We start from the raw sequence: 16,827 nt of genomic DNA, 5'->3' as shown, positions 1-16,827 counted from the left end.
TCGAAATGAAAAAGCTTACAGCACCTGGGATTCGCAGGCGGTCTTCCATCCAAGTACTAACCAGGCCCTACTCTGCTTAGCTTCTGAGATCAGACGAGATCAGGCCGAGCCAGAGAGGTATGGCCGTAAGCAACTGTATGTCCTCTTCCTAATCTTTTAAAATGTGTCAAAGGTTTTGGAGTTTTGATAATGAAAAAGGAGTCACTTTCTAATGCCTTCTCGATTTCTTCCAGAGAGAGAAATGAAAAAGCTTACGGCACCTGGGATTCCCAGGCGGTCTTCCATCCAAGTACTAACCAGGCCCTACTCTGCTTAGCTTCTGAGATCAGACGAGATCAGGCGGAGCCAGAGAGGTATGGCCGTAAGCAACTGTATGTCCTCTACCTAATCTTTTAAAATGTGTCAAAGGTTTTGTAGTTTTGACAATGAAATGGAGTCACTTTCTAAGGCCTTCTCTGTGTCTTTTACAGATAGAAATGAAAAAGCTTACGGCACCTGGGATTCCCAGGCGGTCTTCCATCCAAGTACTAACCAGGCCCTACTCTGCTTAGCTTCTGAGATCTGACGAGATCAGGCGGAGCCAGAGAGGTATGGCCGTAAGCAACTGTATGTCCTCTTCCTAATATTTTAAAATGTGTCAAAGGTTTTGGAGTTTAGATAATGAAAAAGGAGTCACTTTCTAATGCCTTCTCGATTTCTTCCAGAGAGAGAAATGAAAAAGCTTACGGCACCTGGGATTCCCAGGCGGTCTTCCATCCAAGTACTAACCAGGCCCTACTCTGCTTAGCTTCTGAGATCTGACGAGATCAGGCGGAGCCAGAGAGGTATGGCCGTAAGCAACTGTATGTCCTCTTCCTAATCTTTTAAAATGTGTCAAAGGTTTTGTAGTTTTGACAATGAAATGGAGTCACTTTCTAAGGCCTTCTCTGTGTCTTTTACAGATCGAAATAAAAAAGCTTACAGCACCTGGGATTCCCAGGCGGTCTTCCATCCAAGTACTAACCAGGCCCTACTCTGCTTAGCTTCTGAGATCAGACGAGATCAGGCGAAGCCAGAGAGGTATGGCCGTAAGCAACTGTATGTCCTCTTCCTAATATTTTAAAATGTGTCAAAGGTTTTGGAGTTTAGATAATGAAAAAGGAGTCACTTTCTAATGCCTTCTCGATTTCTTCCAGAGAGAGAAATGAAAAAGCTTACGGCACCTGGGATTCCCAGGCGGTCTTCCATCCAAGTACTAACCAGGCCCTACTCTGCTTAGCTTCTGAGATCAGACGAGATCAGGCGGAGCAAGAGAGGTATGGCCGTAAGCAACTGTATGTCCTCTTCCTAATCTTTTAAAATGTGTCAAAGGTTTTGTAGTTTTGACAATGAAATGGAGTCACTTTCTAAGGCCTTCTCTGTGTCTTTTACAGATCGAAATGAAAAAGCTTACAGCACCTGGGATTCCCAGGCGGTCTTCCATCCAAGTACTAACCAGGCCCTACTCTGCTTAGCTTCTGAGATCAGACGAGATCAGGCGGAGCCAGAGAGGTATGGCCGTAAGCAACTGTATGTCCTCTTCCTAATCTTTTAAAATGTGTCAAAGGTTTTGGAGTTTTGATAATGAAAAAGGAGTCACTTTCTAATGCCTTCTCGATTTCTTCCAGAGAGAGAAATGAAAAAGCTTACGGCACCTGGGATTCCCAGGCGGTCTTCCATCCAAGTACTAACCAGGCCCTACTCTGCTTAGCTTCTGAGATCTGACGAGATCAGGCGGAGCCAGAGAGGTATGGCCGTAAGCAACCGTATGTCCTCTTCCTAATCTTTTAAAATGTGTCAAAGGTTTTGTAGTTTTGACAATGAAATGGAGTCACTTTCTAAGGCCTTCTCTGTGTCTTTTACAGATCGAAATGAAAAAGCTTACAGCACCTGGGATTCCCAGGCGGTCTTCCATCCAAGTACTAACCAGGCCCTACTCTGCTTAGCTTCTGAGATCAGACGAGATCAGGCGGAGTGATAATCAAAAGTTATTTTCGTGGGCTTAGTTGGGGGTTTTGCTGTCTTGTCTTGATTTAAGAGTTAGGTAAGGGGGTAAGCAGGATCTGCCAAGCAGGCAGACACGAGTCTGACAGGATGGGGAGTCAGTTTGTGTCCTGGCTGAGGAATGTAAGGTCTGCGGGTCAACTAGAAGATTTACCAGCCAAAGGGGGGTTAGAGACACACCAACACTATTCAACATACACACTCTGTTTACGATGTTTACGTTAAGTCAGGAGTCTGGACATTGGATGTGACCGGATCTTAGATGCGGGAGGTGGAAGGTCCTCCTCTACGCCAGTTTAGGGCCAATAGAAATATTTCCTTCTCTGTCTTTCAAGGGTTATAAAACATGATGTTCTTGCTGATGTTAGTTAGTTGTTCTTCCGGCCTGTGTGCTGCCTGAACTGCTCCTGCCTTTGCAAACGCAGCGCTGATACTTGACCTGTGATCTGACAAATAAATTTTCCAGAACGAGAGAAGTCATTCGGCTGAATTTTTGATAACCCCGACCAGGCTCCAAATCTTGAACACGTATTCTTACAATTTGGTGACCCCGACGTGATTTGCTGACCTGGACAAAGAAAGACGGGGACGTCCGTTTTCCGGACCGAGCCGAAAGGACCAGCGGCGTGGTTCAGCATTGACAACAGGCGCGCAAACAGAATCAGGTGAGCAGACAACCTTTTGTTCTAAATGAATAAAATGTCTGTGATTGGATACTTCTAAAAAGATTTGTTGTCAACTGCAGAATTCGTCTCTGTCCATTGACTGAATAAGGTCGTTATAAGACCATTAAATTTAAAACTAAATTTGAAAATTTCCTGTTGATCACATGTAAAGTATAAGCACATACTCACACTGAATTCAACGTTAGGGAAAGTGAATAAGTGTCCATAGGTTTAGGGATTTAGGTAAAAATATATATAATCTTAGTCGGTAGAAATCCAAGTTACAATCCGTGTGGTACGTAGATACCTCTGGTAACTGCAGTCCCACGTTTGCATGCAGTGGACTGGCAGTTTAGAATAGTGTAGGGATTTAGGTTTAGGGACTTAGGTAAATACATGAAGAGTTTAAAAAGGAATGACGGGGCTCACTTGAGTTCCCTGAGGTCGACTCTTAGTCTGTAGAAATCCAAGTTACAATCCGTGTGGTACGTAGATACCTCTGGTAACTGCAGTCCCACGTTTGCATGCAGTGGACTGGCAGTTTAGACAGTGTAGGGGTTTAGGTTTAGGTTTAGTTTTAGGTTTAGGTTTAGGGACTTAGGTAAATATATGAGGAGTTTAAAAAGGAATGACGGGGCTCACTTGAGTTCCCTGAGGTCGACTCTTAGTCTGTAGAAATCCAAGTTACAATCCGTGTGGTACGTAGATACCTCTGGTGACTGGGGTCCCACGTTTGCATGCAGTGGGCTGGCAGTTTAGAATAGAGCAGGGATTTATGTTAATCTTAGTCTGTAGAAATCCAAGTTGCAATCCGTGTGGTACGTAGATACCTCTGGTCCTGCAGTCCTACTCGTGTGATTCTTGGACTGGCAGGTTAGAATATTAGATGAAGAAATAAGGACACAGGGAAAGATTTGTTGTTTTTCATACTGGGAAATGTGTGGGTGGTTGGTGTAACTCCTGGTGTTTTACCGAACCTGGAAGCTGTGCGTATCAGGACTTGAAAAAGGACTGAGAATCCGACAGTGAAAAGTGTTTGACCGGATTACACATCTGTGGGGATATGTATTAAAGGGTAAAAGGGAAAATCATAGTTAAATGATGGTGGTATAAATACGAGAGAAATAAAACAATACGAGTGAACTGGTGTTATAAGCCTCAACAATCGAGCGCTGTATTCCTCTAATACAGTAGAAGGTTCTTGATTGGGTTCACAGTATTGGGCATTGAGTCCTTTCTCTTGTGTTCAAAAACCACGTGTGAATAAATAAATAACCTGTGATGAAAATGGAGGAAACCATAACGATATGGGAGAGGTGTAAAGAAGGCACTCTGGGTTTTGCCCTATTTAAGACTTATAAGAGACATATGGATAAAACCCTAGAAAAAGATAGGAAATGTGTAACAAAAATATGTGAAGTGGGTTGCACAGATGCAGGAAAGAGGAATGTTTGGAAGGGAGATAGATTCTCAACCAACAGGCGAGCAGCTGCAGGACCATCTTAGGATGGCGAGAAGAGGAAAAGACCAAGCGCATGCGCTCCTTGCCGTTAAGGGGAGATTTTGTGGAAAAGAGAAGGAAAGTGCAGAAAAGGCAGATGAGTTCTTAGTGGACTGTAGAACATTTCTGGGAGAAATAAATGCGGTATTCGTGAGTAAGACGGCAATGCAGTTGCCGCAAACCAAAGCAGGAGAAGAGAAAGTGCATGAGACCGGTTGTAAATCTAGTGCGCCTCCTCCCTACTCGACAGGCCCATATGCGGAGGCTAATCGGTTGTTAAATGAACCACATCAGATGCCACTGAGGCAAGGGAAAGCTACTAATCCAGGAGAATCTCAGGTTTTGGTAGTTCAAAAAGGGTTGTTACAGGTAACCCCATATCCACATGAAGAGAATGATGGGGTGGAGAAGGTTTCTGCTTTTCTCTCAGAGACGGTACAATATTTGGAGGACAGGCCCCAGCCGGAGCCTGTCAATTGGAGTAATCCTAACACACCACAGGGTCACTCGACAGTCGTAAAGAAGCGGCAACCCGAGCACAGACCTATGACCTCATTTAATGTAGGGGGAGGAAGAGTTGCAGGAGAAGAAACTTTGTTAGTCAAAGCCCAGGCAGAGCGGCAATCAATCACCCGGCGTGGATAGGATGAGCGGGGGAGGCAGGTTGAGTCAGAGGAAGATGAGCCTGGCCCTGCAGATGATTGGGACGAGGAATTTCAGGAGCATGGAGCAGCGCTAGAGTCACAAAAACCACAGTCATCTACTCCGATGGAGCGCCATGAGACAGGGGTTAAGAGGTAATAGGAACAGATATTATCAGGGGAATGCAGCCAGAGCGAATGTGCATCAATGTAATGATTTGAAGTCAAAAATCAGACGGGATGCTCAGGCCTCTCATCAACTACCACTGTTAACGGCTATTTGTAGAGACGGAAGTGAAAAAACAACATATGCGCCACTCGCATTGTCAGACCTAAGCATGATGAAGCTCGCATTACCTAAAATAGAGAAGGGTGGTGCAGTGTGGATTCGTGGGTTCCTTGCTCAGTGTGCGGGTAGTGTTCCCGGTTTGGGGGATCTTAGAAGAATTTTTGTGGCGTGTGCCTCACTAGCTGACCTCCAGAAGTTAGAGGGGGAAGCCAGGACCTCTGACCTCCCTGACGGGGAGCCTCTGGCAAATTGGGTGTCAGTGCTCTGGTCAAAGCTCAGACTCCAATATCCTGTGAAGGTGGCTACCACAGAACTCACTTATGTTCCCCCACACGACAGTGAGGGTGGAAATAGTTATTTAAGGAGAGTCAGAGAATTATGGGACAACAAGTTAGGGGAAGATGTCATGGATGATCACAGAACCAAGCTTCTTTTTCGCGGCGCCATAGAGTCATCTGTCTCGGAGACAATGAAGACCCAACTAAGAGGAATAGTGGGGTTGTCTGACATGAATTTTGATGCTTGGTCCTCACAGATTAAACACTATGTGGACCGGAGCAGAGAAAAATATGATAAGGAAAAGGGTGAATTAAACAATATTCAGTTACAATTGGCGAAAGCACAGCTGGAGTAAAGCAGAGAGAAGGTGAACCAGGGCAAGAGTGAAGCCAAACAGATGACCCAAACAACAGCGCCATCTCAGGGGGAAGGGCCACCTCAATATGACCCTGATCCAGACCCCCCTCCCTTCCCATGTGCGCCAGCCTGCCAGCAGCCACAACAGGCCGTGTACACTCCTCCACAGGCTTACTATCCCCAACCTTATGCCCCGCAACCACAACACATGATGGGGGCCCCACTGTACGGTGGCTTCAGGCAACCGAAAAGACAGTGGGGAGGGGGAAATCGTGGCCGAGTTCCAAACAATTTAGGGCAGTTTAGACAACGACAGAATACTTGTTTCAGCTGTGGGCAGATTGGACATTGGTCCGACGCATGCCCCCATCCACCTCAGGGTCAGAGGCCTCAGTCCTACCCAGCTCAATACCCTTACGATATCTATCCACCACAAGCACCACATACACTACAACAGGGTAATAGCCTGCGGCATCAGGCCCCAGGTCATCAGCAAATGCCATAGGGGTGCCCAGATCCGACGGCTGACGGTAACCTGTTCCCAGAACCCATGGTGACTCTGACAATCAACGGAAGAGACATTTTGTGTTCCCAAAATATCATTATGCAAATGACGAAGGGATGTATCACTGTAACATTCCCGGATGGGACACAGCAACGATGTGCCACACCCCACTCTTATGGCCACCAGTTGCTGCAAGCTGAAGTTCAACAGACGCTGAATGCAGAGGTCAGGTGGGGGAGAGTGGAGGACTATGATGGAACTGTTCTGCATGAGACTGTCCGCCGTTGGGGCCCATGGTTCAAGGTATTACACCCGACTGAACCACCTGCGGATCCTCCTCATTGCACGATGAACTATTCGCTGTCTCCTGATGAGAACTATGACACCCTGTGGAGTGGACTTGAGTTTGAAAGCGAGGTCCATGGACATCCTGCTGTTAAGGTCCGAGAGATCTATGTGGGGAAACAAGGTGTGGCAGCTGCGGTGGAACTAACCTCTGAGTTACAAGTTCTATATGCGCTACAAGAGACCTCTGCTCCTCACATCACCTTGCTCATCCAAAGCGGAGGAGAAGCCAAGAACATGGGGCCAATGGTTAAAGCGGGGGTTGATGCCACGGACTGGGTGCCCACTTAAAATGTTAACTTACATTACTCTCAGGCTAATGACATGTACCATATTGCACATACCTCAGAAGTAAAACTTATACCAGAGAAACACCTGCTAAGCCGCACACATGGTAGGGAAAATACTGACCATGAGAACACACAGCTCATGCTAGTTGATTTTCCTGATACATTTTGGACAAAAGGGGGAGCTGATGTGGGATTGATTCCAATGGCCCCAGTGGTAATTGAATTAAGAAACGGAACGGTCCCAATTTACCGTCCTCAGTACCCCTTAAGGGAGGAACAAATCGCAGGGATAGAAAAAACAATTGAAGTGTTGCTGCAGGCAGGTGTATTGGAGAGGACGGGGTCCCCCTGGAATACCCCGATTAACCCGGTCCCTAAACCCGGAAAGCCTGACTATAGAATGGTGCATGATTTGAGGCTCGTCAACAAAGTTGTAGTACCAACTCACTATGACACCCCAAATCCTTATACAATGTTAAATGCAATAGGCCCTGATAAAAGATGGTTCACCTGCATTGACCTGGCGAACTCTTTTTTCTGTGTCCCTCTAGCTGTGCGCTCGAGACTAATGTTTGCGTTTACGTATAAGGGGTGCCAATATACATATACGCGGTTACCACAGGGTTATGTGGACTCACCATCGATTTTTAACCATGTTCTGGAGACCATTTTGGCCGAGTTGGAACTACCAGAAGGAGTTGTTTTACTACACTATGTGGATGACATCCTGCTAGCAGGGACTAGTTCAGAAACGATTATGTCCGCTACCAGAACGGTTCTGCAGTGGTTACAGGAAAACGGCTTCAAAGTGTCTAAATCGAAATTGCAGATTGGGAGACAGAAGGTGAATTTTCTGGGGAGAATTGTGTCACCATCAGGGCAAGCTATGACTGACACACAGAAGTTGTCCATTTTGCAACATCCTCGACCCACGACGGTTAGAGAAATGATGAAATTCTTAGGACTTGTAACATGGAGCTAGAATATTATACCTGATTTCTCGGTGCAGGTGGCTCCTTTGAGGGCGCTAATATTGGGTGCAGGCTATAAAAACTGCTCAAAGCCTTTGGTGTGGACCCGGGAGGCGGAGACTGCATTTATTGCCACCAAGCAGGCCATGGCCAGCGCAGCCACGTTTCACCCCCCTGACTACTCGAGACGCATCCATCTGGATGTTGTGAAAAGAACGGATTTGTGAATTCCGTTCTGTTTCAAAAGGGGGAGGGTAACATAGATCGTAAGGTTTTGATGTGCTATAGTGGTAAGCTGGATAACGTGGAAATAGGGTATCCCTCGTGTGTCAGAAACGTAGCTGCTATTGGAAGAGCGTTGATTGAAACGGCCCATATAACAATGGAACACCAGACTGTTGTGCACACATCGCATGGAATAGTTGCGTTCTTACAGTCAAACGCGTTCACACTTTCCACGGCAAGACAATCAGTCATTGAAAATTAAGAGATAAGGTTGTGTAAGATTTAAATGAGGAATGAAGGTGATAAGGAATTAGGAGAGTTGTTGTATATATTGTCCATTTTTTGGATTAATGTTTGTAGTTTTTCGAGTTTTCTCCTAAATTCAGAGATGGGCGGTAAATTGTTGAGTGCTGCTATTGAGTGTATAGTGCACGATACACTTGATACAGTATCTTGATGATGGAAGCAAATGTCTGATCAAAGGAACATTTATAGCACCAGTACCCGAAATATGGAAACTTGTTACAGACGGTCATCCTGTAATGTTCAACAGGTAGTACACCCTTACATTTGGATACGCTAACCATGAGAGGTTGGTGATCTATCAGTAATGAATGAATAGATTGGATCAAACTGAGCATGAGCTGAGTTTTATCTGCAAGTGTCTGTGACATGTCTCCCACCCTCTGCTTTGCTTTTGGGCTGAAGAGCAATAAAAGTGGACATTAACACTGAAGGCTGGACTTGGAAGTTTCCAAGTTGAGGGCAAGAGGTATTTGTTGGTATGCGTTGATCCTTTTTCTAGGTGGGTGGAGGTGATCCCCACAACATCAGAAAGAGCAGCAGACGTAGTAAAATGGCTGACCAGAGAACTAATACCCAGATTTGGTATTCCAGAAGTCATACGATCGGATAATGGTTCACACTTCTCGAACGCTGAACTACAAGAAATAGAGAAAACGTTTGGGATCAAGCATAAATTTGGGGCAGTTTATCATCCTCAGTCTCAAGGGCTAGTTGAGAGAGCTAACAGAACCATAAAGGAAGGTTTGGCTAAAGTCTGTGCTGAAACGAAGCTGACGTGGGTGGCAGCCCTGCCAATAGTGCTGTATGGGATAAGATCATGTCCTAACTCTAAGTTAGGGATAAGCCCCCATGAGGTATGAACGGGAAGAAAGATGCCTTGTCCGTTAACAACCACTTTGCCTACCACTGTCAGCCCATTGCAGTACCAACATGTGGAAATATCTTACTATATGAGAATGTGTAATAATACTGTGATGAGTATCTCTCAACAGGTGACAGAGATCCTTTCTGAAGAAGAAGGAGAGGGTGCACCAGTGGAGGTGGATGACTGGGTACTACGTAAAGTAGCCAGATTCAGTTGGACTGATCCCCGCTAGGAAGGTCCATACAATGTTGCAGAAGTAACCACGCACTGTGTGATAGTGTGCCGAGAGGGGTACCTGATCAATACAAGTTAACGGATCAGATAGCGGCCGGATGGGAATCATTGTTCCCTTTTATAACTGTAAACAAAAATGTGGATCGACTAAATTATGTACATTTCAATATCCAGCGGCTCACCAATATGACAAGAGATGCTCTGGAAGGGGTGCACAGCCAACTATCGGCCACCTCATTGATGACTTACCAGAACCGGATGGCTTTGGATATGTTATTAGCTGAAAAAGGAGGAGTGTGTGCGATGTTTGGCCAAGCGTGCTGCACTTTTATCCCCAATAACACCGCCCCAGATGGATCCTTTACTAGACCATTACACGGACTAAGAGCCATGTCTGTTGAATTAGCTGAACACTCTGGTATAGACGGCACCGTCGGTAATTGGTTTGGTAAATACTTTGGACAATGGAAGGGCTTCTTACTGTCAGTTTTTCTGACCTTAGTAATCGCAATAGTGGTTTTTGCCCTTTGTGGATGCTGCTGCATCCCCTTTATCAGACAACTATGTCTCCGACGCATCACCTCTGCAATAGATGCTAAAATACCCCTGCCATACCAGATGGCTTTGTTACATGAAAGGATCCAATTGTTAGGGCCGGAGGAGATTGGAGAGGAGATAGGTATGGTAAGAACCGACTTCGAGGGACCTGAAGAAGAAATCCTTTTAGGTTCAACATTCCTGTCCGCGTGATCTGCTAACTGTTGCACACATCATATATAGTGGATGCATACACGTAGATGGTGTGATATTTCTAGGCTAGGATGTATTCTGTGTCTATTATACTCGGTTTAGATTTTTTGTACTGTTTAGGGATTTCCATGACTGCTGCATTCACCCGTATTCACTGATATAGATATTTAGCGTTTAGATTGGTGGTTTCTTTTGATTTTTTTTTGGTTTACATAATGAATTATGTAAAAAGGGGGAATTGATAATCAAAAGTTATTTTCGTGGGCTTAGTTGGGGGTTTTGCTGTCTTGTCTTGATTTAAGAGTTAGGTAAGGGGGTAAGCAGGATCTGCCAAGCAGGCAGACACGAGTCTGACAGGATGGGGAGTCAGTTTGTGTCCTGGCTGAGGAATGTAAGGTCTGCGGGTCAACTAGAAGATTTACCAGCCAAAGGGGGGTTAGAGACACACCAACACTATTCAACATACACACTCTGTTTACGATGTTTACGTTAAGTCAGGAGTCTGGACATTGGATGTGACCGGATCTTAGATGCGGGAGGTGGAAGGTCCTCCTCTACGCCAGTTTAGGGCCAATAGAAATATTTCCTTCTCTGTCTTTCAAGGGTTATAAAACATGATGTTCTTGCTGATGTTAGTTAGTTGTTCTTCCGGCCTGTGTGCTGCCTGAACTGCTCCTGCCTTTGCAAACGCAGCGCTGATACTTGACCTGTGATCTGACAAATAAATTTTCCAGAACGAGAGAAGTCATTCGGCTGAATTTTTGATAACCCCGACCAGGCTCCAAATCTTGAACACGTATTCTTACAGGAGCCAGAGAGGTATGGCCGTAAGCAACTGTATGTCCTCTACCTAATCTTTTAAAATGTGTCAAAGGTTTTGGAGTTTTGATAATGAAAAAGGAGTCACTTTCTAAGGCCTTCTCTGTGTCTTTTACAGATCGAAATGAAAAAGCTTACAGCACCTGGGATTCGCAGGCGGTCTTCCATCCAAGTACTAACCAGGCCCTACTCTGCTTAGCTTCTGAGATCAGACGAGATCAGGCCGAGCCAGAGAGGTATGGCCGTAAGCAACTGTATGTCCTCTTCCTAATCTTTTAAAATGTGTCAAAGGTTTTGGAGTTTTGATAATGAAAAAGGAGTCACTTTCTAATGCCTTCTCGATTTCTTCCAGAGAGAGAAATGAAAAAGCTTACGGCACCTGGGATTCCCAGGCGGTCTTCCATCCAAGTACTAACCAGGCCCTACTCTGCTTAGCTTCTGAGATCAGACGAGATCAGGCGGAGCCAGAGAGGTATGGCCGTAAGCAACTGTATGTCCTCTACCTAATCTTTTAAAATGTGTCAAAGGTTTTGTAGTTTTGACAATGAAATGGAGTCACTTTCTAAGGCCTTCTCTGTGTCTTTTACAGATAGAAATGAAAAAGCTTACGGCACCTGGGATTCCCAGGCGGTCTTCCATCCAAGTACTAACCAGGCCCTACTCTGCTTAGCTTCTGAGATCTGACGAGATCAGGCGGAGCCAGAGAGGTATGGCCGTAAGCAACTGTATGTCCTCTTCCTAATATTTTAAAATGTGTCAAAGGTTTTGGAGTTTAGATAATGAAAAAGGAGTCACTTTCTAATGCCTTCTCGATTTCTTCCAGAGAGAGAAATGAAAAAGCTTACGGCACCTGGGATTCCCAGGCGGTCTTCCATCCAAGTACTAACCAGGCCCTACTCTGCTTAGCTTCTGAGATCTGACGAGATCAGGCGGAGCCAGAGAGGTATGGCCGTAAGCAACTGTATGTCCTCTTCCTAATCTTTTAAAATGTGTCAAAGGTTTTGTAGTTTTGACAATGAAATGGAGTCACTTTCTAAGGCCTTCTCTGTGTCTTTTACAGATCGAAATGAAAAAGCTTACAGCACCTGGGATTCCCAGGCGGTCTTCCATCCAAGTACTAACCAGGCCCTACTCTGCTTAGCTTCTGAGATCAGACGAGATCAGGCGGAGCCAGAGAGGTATGGCCGTAAGCAACTGTATGTCCTCTTCCTAATCTTTTAAAATGTGTCAAAGGTTTTGGAGTTTTGATAATGAAAAAGGAGTCACTTTCTAATGCCTTCTCGATTTCTTCCAGAGAGAGAAATGAAAAAGCTTACGGCACCTGGGATTCCCAGGCGGTCTTCCATCCAAGTACTAACCAGGCCCTACTCTGCTTAGCTTCTGAGATCAGACGAGATCAGGCGGAGCAAGAGAGGTATGGCCGTAAGCAACTGTATGTCCTCTTCCTAATCTTTTAAAATGTGTCAAAGGTTTTGTAGTTTTGACAATGAAATGGAGTCACTTTCTAAGGCCTTCTCTGTGTCTTTTACAGATCGAAATGAAAAAGCTTACAGCACCTGGGATTCCCAGGCGGTCTTCCATCCAAGTACTAACCAGGCCCTACTCTGCTTAGCTTCTGAGATCAGACGAGATCAGGCGGAGCCAGAGAGGTATGGCCGTAAGCAACTGTATGTCCTCTTCCTAATCTTTTAAAATGTGTCAAAGGTTTTGGAGTTTTGATAATGAAAAAGGAGTCACTTTCTAATGCCTTCTCCATTTCTTCCAGAGAGAGAAATTAAAAAGCTTACGGCACCTGGGATTCCCAGGCGGTCTTCCATCCAAGTACTAACCAGGCCCTACTCTGCTTAGCTTCTGAGATCTGACGAGATCAGGCGGAGCCAGAGAGGTATGGCCGTAAGCAACTGTATGTCCTCTTCCTAATCTTTTAAAATGTGTCAAAGGTTTTGTAGTTTTGACAATGAAATGGAGTCACTTTCTAAGGCCTTCTCTGTGTCTTTTACAGATCGAAATGAAAAAGCTTACAGCACCTGGGATTCCCAGGCGGTCTTCCATCCAAGTACTAACCAGGCCCTACTCTGCTTAGCTTCTGAGATCAGACGAGATCAGGCGGAGCCAGAGAGGTATGGCCGTAAGCAACTGTATGTCCTCTACCTAATCTTTTAAAATGTGTCAAAGGTTTTGGAGTTTTGATAATGAAAAAGGAGTCACTTTCTAAGGCCTTCTCTGTGTCTTTTACAGATCGAAATGAAAAAGCTTACAGCACCTGGGATTCGCAGGCGGTCTTCCATCCAAGTACTAACCAGGCCCTACTCTGCTTAGCTTCTGAGATCTGACGAGATCAGGCGGAGCCAGAGAGGTATGGCCGTAAGCAACTGTATGTCCTCTACCTAATCTTTTAAAATGTGTCAAAGGTTTTGTAGTTTTGACAATTAAATGGAGTCACTTTCTAAGGCCTTCTCTGTGTCTTTTACAGATCGAAATGAAAAAGCTTACAGCACCTGGGATTCCCAGGCGGTCTTCCATCCAAGTACTAACCAGGCCCTACTCTGCTTAGCTTCTGAGATCAGACGAGATCAGGCGAAGCCAGAGAGGTATGGCCGTAAGCAACTGTATGTCCTCTTCCTAATATTTTAAAATGTGTCAAAGGTTTTGGAGTTTAGATAATGAAAAAGGAGTCACTTTCTAATGCCTTCTCGATTTCTTCCAGAGAGAGAAATGAAAAAGCTTACGGCACCTGGGATTCCCAGGCGGTCTTCCATCCAAGTACTAACCAGGCCCTACTCTGCTTAGCTTCTGAGATCTGACGAGATCAGGCGGAGCCAGAGAGGTATGGCCGTAAGCAACTGTATGTCCTCTTCCTAATCTTTTAAAATGTGTCAAAGGTTTTGTAGTTTTGACAATGAAATGGAGTCACTTTCTAAGGCCTTCTCTGTGTCTTTTACAGATCGAAATGAAAAAGCTTACAGCACCTGGGATTCCCAGGCGGTCTTCCATCCAAGTACTAACCAGGCCCTACTCTGCTTAGCTTCTGAGATCAGACGAGATCAGGCGAAGCCAGAGAGGTATGGCCGTAAGCAACTGTATGTCCTCTTCCTAATATTTTAAAATGTGTCAAAGGTTTTGGAGTTTAGATAATGAAAAAGGAGTCACTTTCTAATGCCTTCTCGATTTCTTCCAGAGAGAGAAATGAAAAAGCTTACGGCACCTGGGATTCCCAGGCGGTCTTCCATCCAAGTACTAACCAGGCCCTACTCTGCTTAGCTTCTGAGATCTGACGAGATCAGGCGGAGCCAGAGAGGTATGGCCGTAAGCAACTGTATGTCCTCTTCCTAATCTTTTAAAATGTGTCAAAGGTTTTGTAGTTTTGACAATGAAATGGAGTCACTTTCTAAGGCCTTCTCTGTGTCTTTTACAGATCGAAATGAAAAAGCTTACAGCACCTGGGATTCCCAGGCGGTCTTCCATCCAAGTACTAACCAGGCCCTACTCTGCTTAGCTTCTGAGATCAGACGAGATCAGGCGGAGCCAGAGAGGTATGGCCGTAAGCAACTGTATGTCCTCTTCCTAATCTTTTAAAATGTGTCAAAGGTTTTGGAGTTTTGATAATGAAAAAGGAGTCACTTTCTAATGCCTTCTCGATTTCTTCCAGAGAGAGAAATGAAAAAGCTTACGGCACCTGGGATTCCCAGGCGGTCTTCCATCCAAGTACTAACCAGGCCCTACTCTGCTTAGCTTCTGAGATCAGACGAGATCAGGCGGAGCAAGAGAGGTATGGCCGTAAGCAACTGTATGTCCTCTTCCTAATCTTTTAAAATGTGTCAAAGGTTTTGTAGTTTTGACAATGAAATGGAGTCACTTTCTAAGGCCTTCTCTGTGTCTTTTACAGATCGAAATGAAAAAGCTTACAGCACCTGGGATTCCCAGGCGGTCTTCCATCCAAGTACTAACCAGGCCCTACTCTGCTTAGCTTCTGAGATCAGACGAGATCAGGCGGAGCCAGAGAGGTATGGCCGTAAGCAACTGTATGTCCTCTTCCTAATCTTTTAAAATGTGTCAAAGGTTTTGGAGTTTTGATAATGAAAAAGGAGTCACTTTCTAATGCCTTCTCGATTTCTTCCAGAGAGAGAAATGAAAAAGCTTACGGCACCTGGGATTCCCAGGCGGTCTTCCATCCAAGTACTAACCAGGCCCTACTCTGCTTAGCTTCTGAGATCTGACGAGATCAGGCGGAGCCAGAGAGGTATGGCCGTAAGCAACTGTATGTCCTCTTCCTAATCTTTTAAAATGTGTCAAAGGTTTTGTAGTTTTGACAATGAAATGGAGTCACTTTCTAAGGCCTTCTCTGTGTCTTTTACAGATCGAAATGAAAAAGCTTACAGCACCTGGGATTCCCAGGCGGTCTTCCATCCAAGTACTAACCAGGCCCTACTCTGCTTAGCTTCTGAGATCAGACGAGATCAGGCGGAGCCAGAGAGGTATGGCCGTAAGCAACTGTATGTCCTCTTCCTAATCTTTTAAAATGTGTCAAAGGTTTTGGAGTTTTGATAATGAAAAAGGAGTCACTTTCTAATGCCTTCTCGATTTCTTCCAGAGAGAGAAATGAAAAAGCTTACGGCACCTGGGATTCCCAGGCGGTCTTCCATCCAAGTACTAACCAGGCCCTACTCTGCTTAGCTTCTGAGATCAGACGAGATCAGGCGGAGCAAGAGAGGTATGGCCGTAAGCAACTGTATGTCCTCTTCCTAATCTTTTAAAATGTGTCAAAGGTTTTGTAGTTTTGACAATGAAATGGAGTCACTTTCTAAGGCCTTCTCTGTGTCTTTTACAGATCGAAATGAAAAAGCTTACAGCACCTGGGATTCCCAGGCGGTCTTCCATCCAAGTACTAACCAGGCCCTACTCTGCTTAGCTTCTGAGATCAGACGAGATCAGGCGGAGCCAGAGAGGTATGGCCGTAAGCAACTGTATGTCCTCTTCCTAATCTTTTAAAATGTGTCAAAGGTTTTGGAGTTTTGATAATGAAAAAGGAGTCACTTTCTAATGCCTTCTCCATTTCTTCCAGAGAGAGAAATGAAAAAGCTTACGGCACCTGGGATTCCCAGGCGGTCTTCCATCCAAGTACTAACCAGGCCCTACTCTGCTTAGCTTCTGAGATCTGACGAGATCAGGCGGAGCCAGAGAGGTATGGCCGTAAGCAACTGTATGTCCTCTTCCTAATCTTTTAAAATGTGTCAAAGGTTTTGTAGTTTTGACAATGAAATGGAGTCACTTTCTAAGGCCTTCTCTGTGTCTTTTACAGATCGAAATGAAAAAGCTTACAGCACCTGGGATTCCCAGGCGGTCTTCCATCCAAGTACTAACCAGGCCCTACTCTGCTTAGCTTCTGAGATCAGACGAGATCAGGCGGAGCCAGAGAGGTATGGCCGTAAGCAACTGTATGTCCTCTACCTAATCTTTTAAAATGTGTCAAAGGTTTTGGAGTTTTGATAATGAAAAAGGAGTCACTTTCTAAGGCCTTCTCTGTGTCTTTTACAGATCGAAATGAAAAAGCTTACAGCACCTGGGATTCGCAGGCGGTCTTCCATCCAAGTACTAACCAGGCCCTACTCTGCTTAGCTTCTGAGATCAGACGAGATCAGGCCGAGCCAGAGAGGTATGGCCGTAAGCAACTGTATGTCCTCTTCCTAATCTTTTAAAATGTGTCAAAGGTTTTGGAGTTTTGATAATGAAAAAGGAGTCACTTTCTAATGCCTTCTCGATTTC

At 45.1% G+C, this 16,827-nt stretch overlaps 32 non-coding genes across 32 annotated transcripts; all 32 read right to left on the bottom strand.

Moving 5' to 3' along the window:
* Positions 1-12: 12 nt before the first annotated feature.
* LOC144399674 (5S ribosomal RNA) lies at positions 13-131 on the bottom strand. The gene has a single exon (XR_013461820.1). It is a non-coding gene; the product is annotated as a 5S ribosomal RNA (ribosomal RNA).
* A 117-nt stretch (positions 132-248) lies between these two features.
* Positions 249-367, bottom strand: LOC144401608 (5S ribosomal RNA). The gene has a single exon (XR_013463543.1). It is a non-coding gene; the product is annotated as a 5S ribosomal RNA (ribosomal RNA).
* Positions 368-483: 116 nt separating this feature from the next.
* Positions 484-602, bottom strand: LOC144395464 (5S ribosomal RNA). The gene has a single exon (XR_013457598.1). It is a non-coding gene; the product is annotated as a 5S ribosomal RNA (ribosomal RNA).
* Positions 603-719: 117 nt separating this feature from the next.
* On the bottom strand, positions 720-838 carry LOC144395453 (5S ribosomal RNA). Its single transcript, XR_013457587.1, has one exon. It is a non-coding gene; the product is annotated as a 5S ribosomal RNA (ribosomal RNA).
* A 116-nt stretch (positions 839-954) lies between these two features.
* LOC144391716 (5S ribosomal RNA) lies at positions 955-1,073 on the bottom strand. The gene has a single exon (XR_013455319.1). It is a non-coding gene; the product is annotated as a 5S ribosomal RNA (ribosomal RNA).
* A 117-nt stretch (positions 1,074-1,190) lies between these two features.
* On the bottom strand, positions 1,191-1,309 carry LOC144397194 (5S ribosomal RNA). Its single transcript, XR_013459339.1, has one exon. It is a non-coding gene; the product is annotated as a 5S ribosomal RNA (ribosomal RNA).
* Positions 1,310-1,425: 116 nt separating this feature from the next.
* On the bottom strand, positions 1,426-1,544 carry LOC144396090 (5S ribosomal RNA). Its single transcript, XR_013458236.1, has one exon. It is a non-coding gene; the product is annotated as a 5S ribosomal RNA (ribosomal RNA).
* Positions 1,545-1,661: 117 nt separating this feature from the next.
* On the bottom strand, positions 1,662-1,780 carry LOC144395442 (5S ribosomal RNA). Its single transcript, XR_013457576.1, has one exon. It is a non-coding gene; the product is annotated as a 5S ribosomal RNA (ribosomal RNA).
* A 9,415-nt stretch (positions 1,781-11,195) lies between these two features.
* LOC144399673 (5S ribosomal RNA) lies at positions 11,196-11,314 on the bottom strand. The gene has a single exon (XR_013461819.1). It is a non-coding gene; the product is annotated as a 5S ribosomal RNA (ribosomal RNA).
* Positions 11,315-11,431: 117 nt separating this feature from the next.
* On the bottom strand, positions 11,432-11,550 carry LOC144401607 (5S ribosomal RNA). Its single transcript, XR_013463542.1, has one exon. It is a non-coding gene; the product is annotated as a 5S ribosomal RNA (ribosomal RNA).
* A 116-nt stretch (positions 11,551-11,666) lies between these two features.
* LOC144395431 (5S ribosomal RNA) lies at positions 11,667-11,785 on the bottom strand. The gene has a single exon (XR_013457565.1). It is a non-coding gene; the product is annotated as a 5S ribosomal RNA (ribosomal RNA).
* A 117-nt stretch (positions 11,786-11,902) lies between these two features.
* LOC144395420 (5S ribosomal RNA) lies at positions 11,903-12,021 on the bottom strand. The gene has a single exon (XR_013457554.1). It is a non-coding gene; the product is annotated as a 5S ribosomal RNA (ribosomal RNA).
* A 116-nt stretch (positions 12,022-12,137) lies between these two features.
* LOC144396089 (5S ribosomal RNA) lies at positions 12,138-12,256 on the bottom strand. Its single transcript, XR_013458235.1, has one exon. It is a non-coding gene; the product is annotated as a 5S ribosomal RNA (ribosomal RNA).
* Positions 12,257-12,373: 117 nt separating this feature from the next.
* Positions 12,374-12,492, bottom strand: LOC144397193 (5S ribosomal RNA). Its single transcript, XR_013459338.1, has one exon. It is a non-coding gene; the product is annotated as a 5S ribosomal RNA (ribosomal RNA).
* A 116-nt stretch (positions 12,493-12,608) lies between these two features.
* LOC144396088 (5S ribosomal RNA) lies at positions 12,609-12,727 on the bottom strand. Its single transcript, XR_013458234.1, has one exon. It is a non-coding gene; the product is annotated as a 5S ribosomal RNA (ribosomal RNA).
* A 117-nt stretch (positions 12,728-12,844) lies between these two features.
* LOC144395409 (5S ribosomal RNA) lies at positions 12,845-12,963 on the bottom strand. Its single transcript, XR_013457543.1, has one exon. It is a non-coding gene; the product is annotated as a 5S ribosomal RNA (ribosomal RNA).
* Positions 12,964-13,079: 116 nt separating this feature from the next.
* Positions 13,080-13,198, bottom strand: LOC144396086 (5S ribosomal RNA). Its single transcript, XR_013458232.1, has one exon. It is a non-coding gene; the product is annotated as a 5S ribosomal RNA (ribosomal RNA).
* A 117-nt stretch (positions 13,199-13,315) lies between these two features.
* Positions 13,316-13,434, bottom strand: LOC144398096 (5S ribosomal RNA). The gene has a single exon (XR_013460243.1). It is a non-coding gene; the product is annotated as a 5S ribosomal RNA (ribosomal RNA).
* Positions 13,435-13,550: 116 nt separating this feature from the next.
* Positions 13,551-13,669, bottom strand: LOC144391705 (5S ribosomal RNA). The gene has a single exon (XR_013455318.1). It is a non-coding gene; the product is annotated as a 5S ribosomal RNA (ribosomal RNA).
* A 117-nt stretch (positions 13,670-13,786) lies between these two features.
* On the bottom strand, positions 13,787-13,905 carry LOC144395398 (5S ribosomal RNA). The gene has a single exon (XR_013457532.1). It is a non-coding gene; the product is annotated as a 5S ribosomal RNA (ribosomal RNA).
* A 116-nt stretch (positions 13,906-14,021) lies between these two features.
* Positions 14,022-14,140, bottom strand: LOC144391694 (5S ribosomal RNA). The gene has a single exon (XR_013455317.1). It is a non-coding gene; the product is annotated as a 5S ribosomal RNA (ribosomal RNA).
* A 117-nt stretch (positions 14,141-14,257) lies between these two features.
* Positions 14,258-14,376, bottom strand: LOC144395387 (5S ribosomal RNA). Its single transcript, XR_013457521.1, has one exon. It is a non-coding gene; the product is annotated as a 5S ribosomal RNA (ribosomal RNA).
* Positions 14,377-14,492: 116 nt separating this feature from the next.
* On the bottom strand, positions 14,493-14,611 carry LOC144396085 (5S ribosomal RNA). The gene has a single exon (XR_013458231.1). It is a non-coding gene; the product is annotated as a 5S ribosomal RNA (ribosomal RNA).
* A 117-nt stretch (positions 14,612-14,728) lies between these two features.
* On the bottom strand, positions 14,729-14,847 carry LOC144397192 (5S ribosomal RNA). Its single transcript, XR_013459337.1, has one exon. It is a non-coding gene; the product is annotated as a 5S ribosomal RNA (ribosomal RNA).
* A 116-nt stretch (positions 14,848-14,963) lies between these two features.
* On the bottom strand, positions 14,964-15,082 carry LOC144396084 (5S ribosomal RNA). The gene has a single exon (XR_013458230.1). It is a non-coding gene; the product is annotated as a 5S ribosomal RNA (ribosomal RNA).
* Positions 15,083-15,199: 117 nt separating this feature from the next.
* LOC144395375 (5S ribosomal RNA) lies at positions 15,200-15,318 on the bottom strand. Its single transcript, XR_013457509.1, has one exon. It is a non-coding gene; the product is annotated as a 5S ribosomal RNA (ribosomal RNA).
* A 116-nt stretch (positions 15,319-15,434) lies between these two features.
* On the bottom strand, positions 15,435-15,553 carry LOC144396083 (5S ribosomal RNA). The gene has a single exon (XR_013458229.1). It is a non-coding gene; the product is annotated as a 5S ribosomal RNA (ribosomal RNA).
* Positions 15,554-15,670: 117 nt separating this feature from the next.
* Positions 15,671-15,789, bottom strand: LOC144397191 (5S ribosomal RNA). The gene has a single exon (XR_013459336.1). It is a non-coding gene; the product is annotated as a 5S ribosomal RNA (ribosomal RNA).
* A 116-nt stretch (positions 15,790-15,905) lies between these two features.
* Positions 15,906-16,024, bottom strand: LOC144396082 (5S ribosomal RNA). The gene has a single exon (XR_013458228.1). It is a non-coding gene; the product is annotated as a 5S ribosomal RNA (ribosomal RNA).
* Positions 16,025-16,141: 117 nt separating this feature from the next.
* Positions 16,142-16,260, bottom strand: LOC144395364 (5S ribosomal RNA). The gene has a single exon (XR_013457498.1). It is a non-coding gene; the product is annotated as a 5S ribosomal RNA (ribosomal RNA).
* A 116-nt stretch (positions 16,261-16,376) lies between these two features.
* Positions 16,377-16,495, bottom strand: LOC144396081 (5S ribosomal RNA). Its single transcript, XR_013458227.1, has one exon. It is a non-coding gene; the product is annotated as a 5S ribosomal RNA (ribosomal RNA).
* Positions 16,496-16,612: 117 nt separating this feature from the next.
* On the bottom strand, positions 16,613-16,731 carry LOC144399672 (5S ribosomal RNA). The gene has a single exon (XR_013461818.1). It is a non-coding gene; the product is annotated as a 5S ribosomal RNA (ribosomal RNA).
* Positions 16,732-16,827: the final 96 nt, after the last annotated feature.

This window comes from Gasterosteus aculeatus, chromosome 2 (assembly GCF_964276395.1).
Source record: "Gasterosteus aculeatus chromosome 2, fGasAcu3.hap1.1, whole genome shotgun sequence".
NCBI lineage: Eukaryota > Metazoa > Chordata > Actinopteri > Perciformes > Gasterosteidae > Gasterosteus > Gasterosteus aculeatus.
Note: the sequence above shows the minus strand (reverse complement) of the source record. Positions and strands in the feature narration are given on the sequence as shown.